At 47.1% G+C, this 13,388-nt stretch overlaps 1 protein-coding gene across 1 annotated transcript in view; it reads left to right on the top strand.

Annotated features, from left to right (window-relative positions):
- The first annotated feature begins 4,087 nt into the window (after positions 1-4,087).
- cdon (cell adhesion associated, oncogene regulated) overlaps positions 4,088-13,388 on the top strand; it is a 34,415-nt gene continuing 25,114 nt past the window's right edge. The window contains exon 1 of the mRNA XM_030404066.1: positions 4,088-4,582. The gene's annotated coding sequence lies outside the window, so the exon portion shown is untranslated. The remainder of the gene's footprint in view (positions 4,583-13,388) is intronic.

Below are 13,388 nucleotides of genomic sequence, written 5' to 3' on the forward strand. Positions count from 1 at the left end.
AAACCCTGGGCTGCTCTTGCAGGTCATAAACACTCTGTTGACAGTGGTCGGAGGCTTATTATCCTCGGCAAGCTGGAAGTATCAAGTCCAAACAATCCCAGCCTTCGGATTTAGAACACAAAGCCCTTGTTAGCGGGTCTCCTGCCATTTCCCCTCCGTTAAGCACAATCAGGGCGTCACGTGAGAAAAGTCAGTACTTTAACTTGAAGTGAAGTTTAACCTGCCGTTGTTTTGCAGCTTCTGCCTGATCGCCAACATGTTATCCTGACTAAATGTGTTCTGATCTATTGATATTTCATCAGGGCTGATATGACGGAAGAAAACAGCTTCATATCAGTTAAATGTGGGCCAGAGGTCACCGCTGCTTTGTGTGCTCGCTTTTTTTTTTTTTTGCTGCTTCTGCGCTCAGTGAGCAGCTCGCTGAGGCTGCGGTGGCTCAACAGCGTGGAGCTGGCAGCTCCGCTCAGATAAGTGAGTGTATACCCCAGGGGGCCAGAGACAGCCAAACCCTCAGTGGATGAGAAGTGTCTGTGCTGTCAGCTTTGGTTCCCAGCGTGGCCTCTCCTCCTCGGTCGCTCCACCCGCCCCCACCGAGCCCCCATCCCTGGCCCTTTGTGTGTGGACCCTGCTCCCTGTGGACTCGCCGCTCTCTGGCCTTTCACATGCGACTGTGTCCAATCACCCTGCTCACCCCCCTCTGAACCCAGAGCCTCCGTCTCCATCTCCAACCAGCTCCTGACCCTGAGAGAGAGGACTGCTATCGCCGAGTTGAAGAAAATTAATCACTTGCATTAAAAAAAAACTGGTGCTGTACTGTCTAATGAGACGTGCTTAATAAACAGTGTATACGGTGAGCTCATCACTATTGTTATCAGTTGTTAGTGAGTCATTTTATTAGCACTTTATAAAGCTGGGTTAAGAAAACTTTGGGGGTTTCCAAATTGTGAAATCTGATCAATATCCTCCGTCACTATCAGGCCTGCAGTTGTACATGTTAATGAATCATTAATACAGAATTTCTACGCCACAATAATCCATCAAAAAACAACACCAAAAAAAACAACACTACACCTGCCAGCTGTATCACCACCCAGAAAGTAGGACGCATCTAATCATGAACGAGACGCTCGAGCTCGCTACAGCGCGCGATGTAAACATTAATGCCGTCATCCTCGGCTGAGCTGTAACGTTAGCTAGCTCAGTCAGCTAGCTCAGTCAGCTAGCCTCTCATCCACAAGTTCAATCATAAATGTATTATAGGACCTGAATGACGAGGCATTTTCCACATAGAGCGCCAAAAGTGTTGACTAAACACCTGGAACTGCAAACCAGGTCGATCGTCACAACTTTCATAATAACCAGGAAATAAACCCAGAAGCTAGAATGCTTTTTTGCCGTATGTGCCACTGGACTCTCTAGTTCTGTTTAAAATCTATGGGGTTGATGCTCGTTCCCTTCGGCAGAGTGTTGCAGTTGGCAGGTGCAGTTCGGTTCAGTCGAAGGAAAATAACTTCTACATCAATCTGCTCACAGCAACCTCCGTGGATTATGTTGAGTAACCGGGTCATGATTTCTGGACAGAGACATCGCTGTATCTTTTTGGCACTCTGAGCACCACAAGCTGTGTGCAATCTAGTTTTATTATATTCAATAGAGGGCCGACATCTCTGCGGCTGATATCTCCAAAACTTGGCAACTCGTGCCTAAACAATCTGGTGATCAAACAGGTGAGAGGAAAAATATGTATTTTTGATTTTGGGGGGTGAAAGAAAGTACAGGGTGAACTTAAGACCTCGTTAGGTTTAAGTGAAAATATTGAACGTATTAATGGCTAATGACTAATCTAGAAGCAGTAATAATGAAGGATTTATTACCGTTATGAAACCCTCTGTTGCAACTTTAAAGCTGTTATAATTTATGACATTAGAGAGTGGTGCTGATAGGTGACTCTGACAGTCTGAGGAGAAAAGCATTACAGAGAGAAAGTCAGTTCTTCACAGTGACAGGATCCTGGCGCCGAGAGGAAAAAAGACAGCAGGTCTGTCCAACTTCTGCGAGTGAAAACAGAGTCGAGGCATCCGTCCCTCATCGGCCCCGTCTCCACCGCCTCCTCCATGTTGTTTTCCCTCTCCTCCTGTGTCAGAGGTTTGCTGGTTTGTTGGCTTTGGCTTGGACCGCCCGAAGGCTCCGCTCTGGATCGACCCAGCCTCGGGAGGATTGGATCACACCTTCCATAGGAGTCAGCTGTCAGATGGTGAGCTGCACCTGCTGTCTGAAGCAGGGTGGGCCCGCCGCCGCCACCACCGCCACCGCCCGGCCAACGCTGGAGCACATAATTAGTGCCTCAAAGATGATTATGCTGTTTACTCATGCCCATACGCACAACAGATGACTGTTTCTCACTCCCAGCCCGCTCTCCCCCCGCCTCTCTGCGAAGGCGTTTCACCGACTGATGAGGAAATAGCTGCAGCCAACCAACATTCAGCACATCCAACCAACAGGTCGGATGCCAGAAATGACCCGTAGCTATTAGCTGTTCAAACATTCCCCCCCTCCCACATAACTTTATTTCAATTCAATGGGCCCAGTGAGAGCTGGTTTAATCTACAAGGCCCAGTGTAAAAGAGAACAGCCTTTATGGCTTTAAGGCAGTGTTGAGATTAAACCATCCCGAGAAGAGAAGCAGATTTACTCACTGTTAATGAAGCTTTAAGTATAAACAGTATAAACGTGTTATTCTTGGTCTTGTTAATAGAAAAAGTCTGCCTTTGAGCAAACAGACTGTGCGGTAAGAGGACAAAGACATGTCAGAAATTCTTGAAGAAGTTGTGTAAATAGTTACCAGGCCGGCCTACACACAGAACAGGCCGGGCCCGCGACTCCTACCAACGTATTTGGACGCTCTCTCTCCTCTAACAGGTGGCGTTGGCTCCGTCACCGACGCTAACTACCTCCTGGATAGTAACGTTAGCTCGTTCGTGTCTTCAGCTTGGCCAGGAGAAACTTTCTAAGCTTCTAAACATTAATAATTGGGTCTAAAGCCTATTAAAAGCTCCCTCTTTGTATTTTCCTTTATTTTCTGGCATCACAATTTACGTGCAAGTCTTGTTAAAGCGCGTGAATTCACTCCAACGTTAGGAAAAAGGGCTAAATCTGAAGAAAGCAACAATAAATGAAATTGTTATCGTCATTTCTTGTTACCTACTTGTTATTTAGGATGTGGCCCCGGACAGTTTTTCCCCCCTTTCCCCCTCTTATGTGCGGCCCTGCAGCGATGCGTGTAGTGGATGATAAAATCTAAACTCTAAACTTCGTGTGTAAAGTTTTTATTTTCAAGGCTTCTCAGTCTGACGGAGATTTATAACAACATGAATCTTTATACGCTCACGTCAGTTATGAAAACATGGGCAGTGTTTCTGGGAGTATAATTCAGCTGCAGACCTGCATGAGATCACACATTAAAACTTTTATTTTTTATTATTTTTTTATTCCATCCCTGCTTATTATGGCTGTCAAAACAGCTCCAGGAGAAATATAACTTTAGAAAAAGCATTACATCTATTCTGTTTCTTTTATTTTTCATTTCATGTTATCATGATATTTATTTTGGAGTTGCTTTGTACTGACATAGTAATTTTAAAAAATCTATTTATCATATGATTTCACTCATTCTTTCTCTCTTGGTACATGTTGTCAGTGTGTTTGTGTAATTTTTTGGATCAAGAAATATAAAACACCATGTTACAGATTTAAAAAAAACAAGTTATGAGAAATAAAAATCGATCAGCAGCCTCATTAAATCCTTGCTGTGGTGTAAATGTGCACCTTTAAGTTTACGGCCAGGATGTTAAAGGTGAACCCACCTGAAGACACACAGGTGAGTCTGCGCAGTGGAGGAAGGAGGAAGTTATTCCTTTTTCCTTTTTTTTCTTTCTTTCTCCTCGTCGATTGTAAAACTTGTTAATGCACAGTCTATATGGGTAACACCTCCCTCCTCCTCCTCCTCCTCCCCTCTCTCCCCCTTCCTCCTCCTCCTCCTCCTCCTCCCCCCCCTCCTCCTCCTCCTCCTCTCCAGGAGCCGTATTGAGCTGTGGGGCTGGGACATTCCTGGTTTGACGACCGACTCCGCCGCTGCCATGATTTGCTGAGCAACTCGACACTGGCTTCAAAGATGCGTGTGTGGAGGAGGCGGCGGTAGAGTCGAGAGAGCGCGAGCTGGGAGAAGTTTCACCGACAGAGGAAGTGTGAGGGCACGAGGACGCTTTCACCCTCAAAGCACGCGGACTCCACAAACTTCCCCCGAGGAAAAACTTCACCTCCTCCAGGGAGAGAGAGAGAGAGAGAGAGAGAGGTGGAGGGGTCGGAGCTGTCGCACCTTGGCCCCCGAAAAAAGCCTGCGCTGCGCCGCGGGTCTGAAAACTCTCCACCGCGCTCCACCTCCGGCTGAGTTCATGTTGCTCCCGTCGCCTCGCACTTTGAGCCCGTGTCTAATGGAGGGCCCCGTACGGATTTGCCTCCAGAAGAATGCGTTTTGCTGCTGAATCACCGGACTCCTCGCAGCTTTTGCGCTCCTGTAAGAGAGGTAAGGACGGGGACGTGAGAGAGGAGAGAGAGGGAGGAGGTGGGGGGGGAGTCCCGTCCCGGGGCCGGGGTGGCAGTGCAGACTGAGCCGGGGGGGGGAGCGAGGTTGGCTCTCGGGGAGGCTTCAGGTCAGCTGGGCTTCTCTGGAAGGTGGAAGAAGCGGAGAGCTGCGTCAGTCTGCTCCCCAAACATCAACTTTGTGCTGCGGTGAAAGTGGAGAGCAGCGGCGCGGAGCGGCGACGAGCTCCGTGTGTGAGGCTGGCTGCACACATCCACATTACACTCATGCATTAATCTCCACATTCACATTATACAGCTAACCCACATATTAAACGTCTATTATATCTCCTTATAATTACACTTAAATACTGAAAATGATGTTTTTCCACATGATTGTGCAGTAAAGCGTCAGACTGTGATGTTGTCTGGGCTCTCTGTTGACTCCAGCCCACATCTGTCTTGGATTAATATTAGATTATATATGACAGAAAAATAACAGCAGCAAGAGATTTGTAAATTTTTTGGTGTGCACTCAGATTATCATCAGTACGCAAGCGAGTTATCTCTGTGACACAGCTCGGCTCTGTTGTCTCAGAGGTGAATGAAACACAAACACACACGAAAAAAAGGCATAAATGTTTGTTTGGGAGGCAGCTGTGAAAGTCAGGGACAGTTCACTTACCGTCCCGGTTGAAGACAGATGGCCTGCAGGCTGCTTTTCTGCTTTGGAAGATGAAAGAACATCTTTAAAAATATGTCCAATCCTGCTGACACGCTGGTGTCACAGTCGTAAAAGGAAGGTGGAAGTGGGCTGAGGGATAAATCTAAAGTTAAACTTTTTTATTATGGATCCGCTTCAGGAGCCAAGTCGCTGCCACATTCACCACCGTGCAGAAAGCTGGTGGCTAAGACTAATATTTGAGTAGGTTTTTTTTCTCTCTCTCCCTCTATAAAGACAGAGAGCCTTTTATTGTTTTAGATAAATCCCCCCGAGGGTGTCATAAACGTTGGTTTGGTAAATCCGTGCTGGTGTTGCTCTAAAGTTTGGCAAGTGCACTAATTGCTGTGCGGAGCGAGAGCACCCACACCTGAATATGTCATTGTTTACTGACTTGGGGGGGGGGGGAAAAAAGGCTTTTTGTGGTGCAGTATTAGCTCAGTCACACAAAGACTCTTCTTCAAAATCACAGCAGAGAGGAAACGCTGCAGATGTGTCTGATCAAGTTCATCAAACAGCCTTTTTTTCTTCGCTCCCATTGGCTCAGTTTTTTTTACAACATTTCTCCAGCAGCTCGCTCTTCTTCCACTGTGGGAAACATTCCAGCAAAAGAAACACTTTTTGAGTTGTCTAAAAAAGAGAAAAAGCGTGAACTGTAACCGCTCAGGGCCGAGTGTTGTGATGAAAGTGCGTGCATGAGCGTATTCTGCTCAGGTCTGGTTGTGTTGTGATCTGCACCGCTGCACCTCAGGAACTCTGAGGATGACGACTCAAAAAAACGATTTCAGTCGTGGACAGACTTTCGTTTTGGGGGGTTTTTGACATTAAATCACGTTGTTAGAATATACATTTCTCTATTTTGAAAGGCAAATAAGAAAAGTAAGTTTATTTATTATTCATTTTTTGCCCTATGCCCTCTACACGCACATATAAACGTAAAAAATGTTGCTGATTCAAAAGTGATAATCCGAGATAAGGCGTTCAAAGGATGACGGAGTAAAAGTGATAGTAACGATCTGGCTGCCGAGACAAGTTCCTCACTTTTCCACCTTCGAGTAATTTCCCCCGTCTGCTCTTCACCCCTATCATCAGGCCTCCACGGGGACTTTTGTTACATAGGGGGCAGCTCTCAGAAAAGCGAACACTTTAAAAGTTATCGAGAACAAAGTCTCCAGTCCCCCCCCCCCCTTCCGAATGCATGACATCCAGTCGGTGGGACACACATGGCTGCTCTCAGATAAAACACTTTCAAGTTCAAACAGTTGCTCGCGCATTGTTGCGTCGGTGGGGGGACAAGAAGACACTTCCGATGCCTTTTCAAATCCTTTCAGCGCTCCCCAATATTGGGTGAGCTTTTGACAGGGGGGGCACAGAGAGATTTGCTCTTTGTGTTCAGGCTCGGACACTGACGGCGCTCGCTTTTTAAAGCCGAAAAACCTCCCTCAGGGTTTTGATACGCGGGACGTTTTCTCTCAGTGAGGTGTTTGTGATCCACTTTCCTTCAACCTGCCTCATTTTAACTTAATTCACACCGTGATTTCCCACATTTTCCTCCAACTCTTCCTCCCCTCGCTCTGACTTCTCCTGCGTTGGTTTGCGTCGCCCTCCGGTCAGTCTGGGGAGAAATTAGTCGTCCACATTATGAGGCCGTTTTTAAATAGAAGGTCCGATCATTACTCGTCTGAATAACAAAACGGACCCAGAGAAAACGTATTTCAAGCTGAGCATAAAGACTCATTGAGTATTTTTAGTGTGTCTGACCGTGTTGTTATTATCCGGGACTTTCCCTGCGGTGGCTACATATTGGGAATGTGATTGAATCAGACGACAGAGCCTCAGAATAAATTCTTCGTTGTTTTTGCAGCGTGTTTTTGCGACTCGCAGGGAAATTAATAAACCATTAGTGGACCCGGCTCTTATCAGACGGACCCGAACAAAGCACAGCTACACCATTAAGTGCGTTCGAATAATGTTCGAGCCATTAGGGTGCTCGGCTAATGATAAACACATGTTGCTGTAGGAGAACTATGTTAAGTGGGCAATTTGAATGTAAGCATGTGTAATGATACCAGCCCCCCTGCTCTCATAATGGCTCTCTTGATTTTTCTGATCTATTATAATCACACGAGCATGTACGCGGCAACAAAGACAAATGATTGCTGGCTAGTAGCAGCTGACCCAGAAGTGTGTTCGAGTCTCGACGTTCCGGAGAAACTCTTTCCCTCCAGTCAATCAGCTGATTGACAGACATTCAGAAACTACTTTTGGAAGCAATTATTCCTTCAAGCCTACAAAAACTCAAGATTTCGCTTATAAAATGTGAAGATTTGCTGCTTTTTTTCCTATCTTAACATCATCTTAGATTAGATATCTTCAGGTTTTGGACTGTTGGTCACACAAAGATAAAAATAAAATCACAATATTTTTAGTAGAGCTCAACTGATGCCGCGATTATTGATATCCGCATTCATGTTTTATGATATTCACCATTATTGTTCTTTTGAAGAGACACAAATGCAGAAAAGTATGCTTGTAGTTATTTTTAACTATTAAATTCTCACTGAAGTTAACAGTTTCAGTACCCTGATGTCTTATTGTGCCATAAAGTTTATTGTTAATCTGTAAAATATTCAACCTCTATTACGTTTCTTTGTCACAACCATTTGATTGACCCAAATTTGAGAGATCATGGCACAAAATGTGTGTTCATCAGTCGATGCATATTGGACTTTATTACTTCCTAACAATCATGTATTAGTCAGTGTTTCACTTTTAGGCTGTATTGCAAATTAGATATCCTCATAAATGACAGAAGTGGACGACAGAACAAAATATCCCAACAATTTTGATATTACAACGATATTGTAGCGATATCTGTTGGTACTTTAGAACAAGTAGGACAGTCTTGTAAGTTCATAAAATGAGACCTCTACTCTAATGCAGCCTTTAAAACCAGGAAAACACTTATAATACCATATAACGATATCCAAAATCTGAGACGTTATACAGTCACGTATCACGATGATACCAAGAAATATCAACATGTTGCCCAGGACTTATTTGAAGACATCTCCTTGCAGTCATTATCTTTATAGAAAGAGCAAAACCTCAAAGAAATGGTCGATAGATGAAGATAATTCTGAGTAGCAGCCCTGCGTTCAGCTGTGAGTGCATGAATGTCGATGGGAGGTGGGTGCGGTGGGAGAGGGCGTCTCTAAACGGGTGACTAAAGTATATTTTGGGCGCCTCCCACATTCTCCCGTCCTCCAGGCCCATACTGATTTGAGGCCAGGCAGCAAACCTCAGCCTTGGCCCTGAAGCGAGTGGAAGTGGATTTAAATCACAATGTGGCGTGGTTGTTTATTTGGTTTCACGCTTTGCGATATGTCATTTTATTGCTCCGAAGGATCAAACTTTGGGCCGAGGGGGGGAAATGTTTCAAGAGTCGTTTAAAACGGGAGAAAAATCACCTTGTTTTTCATCATCATTACAATATTTTGACAGCCAGAATTAAGTCATTTTTCTGAGTCTCTGATGGATAATCCATTACAGCTTCTTGGTATGATAAAGCAGAATTTAGCGGGCTGTTGTGTGGTTGATGTTTGACCCCCCGAGGCGTCTGTTCCCAAACTTGAACCTGGCTTGTTCTGAACTTCTGACACATAGATCTCCTCTTACTCTCATTGCTCAGAGATTGAGTCATGCTGCGGCGTTTTTTTTTTTACATTTTCTAGCGCGCCATGGCCTTTACTCCGCGAGCCTCAGCTCTCATTCGTCAAGGACGGACCAGAAGAGCTCAGGCCCTCATTAGATGGACAGAGTGGAGTTTCAGGGCAGCGTGCCAAAGAAGCCCCCGTGTTCAAGAAGGAGCCGGAGGGTGCTGATTGACAACACCCAGCAGCCATGAGCAGGGGGTCGATGGGAAAGATGGTCAGGTCAGAGAAAGAGTTTGAGCTCTTGTGACTGCTGGGTTGGTGAGTGCACCCTGCAGCTGCAGCGCCGACAAAAAAAGACTTTCCACTTTCCAACCCTCCCTGAATTTATTCTGGGGGGAAAAACTGTGCGAGGAACTGGATGAATCGCGTTGAAGTAGCCCAGGAAGGCGAACGCGGTAGCTGAAGGTGTCACTGGTGTTTACGCGAAGCTGTCATTGGTAGCACTTCTTATCTGCTCCGAGCTCACACTGTCATTACTTTAACTACACAACGCATACGTCTCTCAGTGCAGACCCACCCCCTCCCCCCCGGTTTCTTCCATGTCCCCCCTCCCCTACTCTGACAGATGATCCAAACAGCCCGGCGCTGACTCGCTTTACTATGCAAGCATGTTACTCCAGCAGGTTAACAGATAGGCCGCGTGCTTCCTCTCGGTACAGCTCCTCTGAAATGTCAGAGGTGAGCCGACCGTAGCCCGATGTATACACCAGCTTTCAACAGACGGCCGTGTCGAGTTTCCTGAAAATTCAGAACCTCGGAAGACCTGAAACTGGATAACGACTTTCGAGAGATTTGAGAAATTAAATGAGAAACATCGGGGCGTAATTGTTAAGACAAACAAACAGTTTTTCGGTGCAGCAGAAACAGATGTTCCAGCCAGCCACCGAAATGCAGCGGGACGGAGGCGCGCAGGCTGGAAGATGGGCGGCGCAACGAGGTCTGCTTCTTCTCTGAAGATGGTTTGTTTTCCGTCAATGTAATGGAAATACAGGCCTCGGCTAAATATATATACGTCCGCGTTCTTTAATACGATAAGGGAATGTAAACCGATACCACACACGCAGCTTCGAGGATAACCACGCCGTCCAGGCGGGAACAGTAAATGAAAATACCTCAACAGCAGATGGTTGAGGACACACTTTGATAGAGACCGTGATTTTTTTTTTTACTGTAGGAAAAAATGATATACTGTCGAATCCGGTCTCATCTTATAGACTTGATGGGGGAAAAAAACCAGCAAAAGACGACGACAGACTGCAAAATGCTTTGTCGGTCCGGAGCGGTTTGAAGCTCTTTTTTTTTTTTAAGCCTTACGTTTTTGAAGGTTGTTACTTTTATTACGTGCTCATAATCGTCCGAGGGAGTGCTTTTTGGCTGGAGTGGCGGTGTAATATATGTGCTTTTAACGTGATGCAGAACACCACATGTATGAGGGGAGAACAAAAAGTCCCCCCCCCCCCCCCCCCTCGGCAGGGTTAGACGCGGCATTTTTACACAATACTCGCCTCTCGCCAAAAACAACAATTTCGCTCATGATTGTCATGCGAATGCGTGATGAGACCCATTGTTCCGCAGCCTTGTCTTGTGCAGTTCTTCTAATGATCCCTCAGCCCAGGGGAAGATGTCAGGGAGTGAACTTCTGAACCGAACCTTTCGCTGACAGCTCGTACAGAAAAAGTATTTCAGAACATGCGAGCGGGGAGTTTTTTTTTTCTTTTCTTTTTATGCATCCTAGGCGTCTTCCTGTTTGCGAGATTCATCTCTTTCCCTTCCCTTCCTGAATCTGACCCTCCTAAATATGCCCCGACTTAGTCTGTCGCCGGGCCCCCGAGAGTTAAGAGTCTTTTCCTCCTGAAACTGTGAGCGACCGCAGCTTTCTATTTCAAATGCTGAACCAATAAGTCACATCTGACATGGGTTTTTTTTTTTCTTTCTGCGAACCAGAATGTGTGCGCTGTTGAAAAGCCAGCACAGGGATCAGCAAGACTATATTAAGGCAGAACTAGTGGCTGGCACTCCCCTCCGGCTGACAAACAGGCTACTTGTTTGAAGGGCTGTTTTTCTCCCAGATCAGAGTGTGAGGCAGTGTGGGTACTGCTGCTGCTGCTGCTGCTGCTGCTGCCTCCGGGCCTGTGGTTGTGGGTGCCATTTTGGGCCGTCCCTGCTCTGATGTGTAGCCCCTTAGGGAGCAGTGGAACCCCTTATTTATCACAGATATTCAAAGTGAGCGGAGGAATTTGTGTCGGGAGGGTGAAACACATGGCAGGCTCCATTGCGTCTTGAGACTGGCGCAGATACTCGGCACACCGCGGGGATGTATTCTCACCTAATCGCCTAAAATAAATCACTGTCATGTCTTTTTGTGGCGCTCTTACCCGGTAGCAAACGCACACAAACCTACACAAAGAATGCATTGAGTGAGCATCCGCCGTGGTTTCTCTATTATTGTTGTGTTTTTGCCGTTGTCACGAGGTTGTGTTTTTCTTGGCGCCGTCGCAGCGCCGCGTCATCCTCAGACAGCTCTTCTCACCTCCGAGCGCCGCAGCAGCAGCCAGCAGCCCCGACCCTGAATATGTCGGAGAGGTTTTTTTTTTTTTTTTAACGGTTTGACCGCGAGCCAGAAGTGGAAAAAACTTCAGATGATCCGCGTGTTGACGTATCGCCGCCGAGTTTGTTTTGTGATCACTCGATTGCTGCACAACAAGCGTGGAGTGTTACGAGGCGAGACGGATAAACATTTAGACAAACTAAATAAAGCTATTGCACAGTCTTTTTGGGGCTGGAGTGTGTTTATCTTTCGGGTCCTCAGACTTGTACGTACAAGGGAGCTGGTTTGTTTGTTTGGGGTTTTTTTTCTGCAAGAGATTTGTAGAATCGGTGAGGAAGACTAATTATATTTTAACCTTTTTACATGTGTTTGTTTTTGCTCTGGCTGTGGAGTTCATATGTGGATATACGACCGGGCAATTTGTCATCCGGGGAGATGAAAATACTCTGTGTGTACTTTTCTCCTCGTGCCTCCGAAGTGACAAACAAAAAGACGAGGCGAACGCGCCGAGCCAAGTTTTTTACGTCGCGCTCCTCGCAAAACGGACTTTCTTGTTAGCGTCCCTTTGTCGCTTTGTTTTCGTTGCGCATGTTTGAAATAACATTATCGAATGTATGTTTGAGTTTGAAAGTGCTTTTTGGTCGGCGGCCAGGGAGCGATCAGGAGGAGACTGAACAGAAACTGTTGTCTGCGTCTTCGTCCGCCTGTTGCTGTGGAGACGCAGGCGGTGATGGAATCCAGGAGAGTCGGGGAGGGACGGGAGACTGGGGCGAGGAGGGGTGGGGACAGCTGGATCAGATCACCACATGCCCATATTTCACATCCCACGCAACGGCAATTAAAAACACAGATAGCGTCTCCGCTCCTCCCGGGGAAGGTGGACATTTTCAGGGCGTTCGGCAAAAACTCTGATGATTCCTTCCTCCTCTGCGTTTGTGTTTTCCCATCATCTCCCCTAATCGAGGCTGATATCGAGGAATGTGGATCTGTGGCCTCCTCTGCCTCGGTGCCGCGGCTGCACAATCCCGGCTCCCTCTCTCGCCTGGCGTGATGAATCAGACTCTTGGCACATGTTGGAGATCAGTGTTATAACACACCCCGCGGGCAACACGGCCTTCTTGTGCATTCCTCCTCTCCATCAGAATTACCTTTTTTTTTTTTTTCTGTCTGAGCAGACGTTCCCCCTGCGGGCTGAAAGGCCTGTGAAATCAGCCGGAAGGGCCCAGAGTGCTCCGACAATGGGGCAGGGTTGTTAGTTACATGCGCTTTGCGAAAGGTCTCGAGGTGGCCTTGTGTGGCGGCGATACCCGGGGATCTGTTTCCAGTGTCCGAGGCCGCTATTGAGTTTCGCCCCTGTGGTTAATCCCGCTGTTCAGGGACCTTGGGAAACAACCGTACCTCCCCACCCTCCTGTCCCTCCCCCCCCCCCTCGCAAGATTCCCAGGGAAAAACAAGACATTGCAGAACAATCTCCAATTAAGATGGGTCTTACATACTGTACCATTCAGTCCCCACTCTCTCCCCTCTGTCTCGCTCTCTCCCTCCCTTCCTCTCCCCTCTCTCAGCTCTCTGTTTGTGTCCTCAGCCAACAGGGCCCGGGGGTAGAATTAGCGCTGTCTCCCAGGTCCCGGCCCTGGCACTTTTGGGAGGGTCGAGCTTTGGTGAACGGAGATGTTGGGAGGGGTGGTGGTGGTGGAGGAGGTGAAGGGTGGGGGGGGGGGGTGTGTGTGTCCTTGGTAAACAGGGCTTTGTGGGATGTGACTGTCTGATCCCCGGGGGCCTCTCCTTTCATTCCTCCTCTCGTCTGATCCCACACCACGGCGTT

Source organism: Sparus aurata, chromosome 2 (assembly GCF_900880675.1).
Source record: "Sparus aurata chromosome 2, fSpaAur1.1, whole genome shotgun sequence".
In the NCBI taxonomy this organism is placed as follows: Eukaryota; Metazoa; Chordata; class Actinopteri; order Spariformes; family Sparidae; genus Sparus; species Sparus aurata.